This window comes from Procambarus clarkii, chromosome 36, assembly GCF_040958095.1.
Source record: "Procambarus clarkii isolate CNS0578487 chromosome 36, FALCON_Pclarkii_2.0, whole genome shotgun sequence".
NCBI classification, from domain to species: Eukaryota; Metazoa; Arthropoda; class Malacostraca; order Decapoda; family Cambaridae; genus Procambarus; species Procambarus clarkii.
In genome coordinates this window covers 3,242,200-3,244,699 of record NC_091185.1, presented here as the reverse complement: position 1 = coordinate 3,244,699, position 2,500 = coordinate 3,242,200, and positions in this window count along the sequence as shown.

Sequence of the window (2,500 nt, the reverse complement as noted above, 5' to 3'; positions counted from 1 at the left end):
CTCACCTCTTTCCCATCTCCCCTTCCTTCCCCTTCCTTCTCCCACACGTCATAAGGAAAGGTCACACCTGGCCACAAAGGTCCACCCCCAGGGAGCCACCACACGACATAAGGAAAGGTCACACCTGCCCACAAAGGTGCACCCCCAGGGAGCCACCACACGACATAAGGAAAGGTCACACCTGCCCACAAAGGTCCACCCCCAGGGAGCCACCACACGACATAAGGAAAGGTCACACCTGGCCACAAAGGTGCACCCCCAGGGAGCCACCACACGACATAAGGAAAGGTCACACCTGGCCACAAAGGTCCACCCCCAGGGAGCCACCACACGTCATAAGGAAAGGTCACACCTGGCCACAAAGGTGCACCCCCAGGGAGCCACCACACGACATAAGGAAAGGTCACACCTGGCCACAAAGGTGCACCCCCAGGGAGCCACCACACGACATAAGGAAAGGTCACACCTGGCCACAAAGGTCCACCCCCAGGGAGCCACCACACGTCATAAGGAAAGGTCACACCTGGCCACAAAGGTGCACCCCCAGGGAGCCACCACACGTCATAAGGAAAGGTCACACCTGGCCACAAAGGTGCACCCCCAGGGAGCCACCACACGTCGTAAGGAAAGGTCACGCCAAGACGGAAGCCGTGTTAAACAATGACTCAATTGTCTGTTCTGGCTCCTTTGTGTCTAGTCATTAAACGCCTCGCGTTACTCAACACAAATACTCCAACATTACTACTCTCAGTGCCAGGAGCAGTATGCTTGACGATAATGATAATAATGACGAACAACGACAACAACAACAGTAACAACGACAACAACGACAACAACAACAGTAACAACGACAACAACGACAACAACAACAGTAACAACGACAACAACAACAGCAACAACAGTAACAACAACAACAGTAACAACGACAACAACAACAACAGTAACAACGACAACAACGACAACAACAACAGTAACAACGACAACAACAACAGTAACAACAACAACAGTAACAACGACAACAACAACAACAGTAACAACGACAACAACAGCAACAACAACAGTAACAACAACAACAGTAACAACGACAACAACAGCAACAACAACAGCAACAACAACAACAGTAACAACGACAACAACAACAGTAACAACAACAACAAAAACAGCAACAACAACAACAAAAACAGCAACAACAACAACAACAACAGTAACAACAACAACAACAACAACAACAACAACAACAAAAACAGCAACAACAACAACAACAACAACAGCAGCAACAACAACAACAACAACAACAACAACAACAATAACAACAGCAGCAACAACAACAACAACAACAACAACAACAACAACAACAACAAAAACAGCAACAGCAACAACAACAATAACAACAGCAGCAACAACAACAACAACAACAACAACAACAACAACGACAACAACAGTAACAAGGACAACAACAAAAAACAGCAACAACAACAACAAGAACAACAGTAACAACAACAACAACAGCAGCAACAACAACAACAACAACAACAACAACAACAACAACAACAACAACAACAGCAGCAACAACAACAACAACAACAACAACAACAACAACAACAACAACAACAACAACAACAACGACAACAACAGTAACAAGGACAACAACAACAACAAGAACAACAGCAACAACAGTAACAACAACAACAGTAACAACGACAACAACAGCAACAACAACAACAACAACAACAACAACAACAACAACAACAACAACAACAACAACAACAGCAGCAACAACAACAACAACAACAACAACAACAACAACAACAACAACGACAACAACAGTAACAAGGACAACAACAACAACAAAACATCTTATAAGGACCAAGTGTTCCTTGGACCAAAAATCTGTGGCTACCAACAGCAATGTGTATGTGCCCAACCACTTTGGACTGGACGTTACAGTCACTGCCTCGCTGCATGCAAGTCTGCGTTCGATTCCCGAGCTTCCAAGTGGTGTATATATACACATCGAGAGGTGTACCTCACTTATCGATGTATATACACTGAGAGTATACTTCAATTCTAGATTAAAGTATATTTCCTGGTTGGTGAGTATGCTATTGTGGTGGACACAATAACCCTCCAGGGATACCTGGTTGATACCTGGTTGATACCTGGTTGATACCTGGTTGATACCTGGTTGATGGGGTTCTGGGAGTTCTACTCCCCAAGCCCGGCCCGAGGGAGTGGAGTGATAGGTCTTAACACAGGTCTTAACCTAACTTATCACAGGGAGTGATAGGTCTTAACACCAACATCAAAATGAGTCAAGGAAGTTTATTGAGTACAGAATGGAGTAATGAGTAAAGGCTTTTGTTATGAGTACAGAAATATGGAGTACCAACACACAGTGGGCAAGTTGGGTAGGGCTTGTAGCCACAAAATATAAATTTGGGGGAGTTCACTACCATTATGAAAATGACAATTTGCATACCATACTGGATGACCTTAAGAC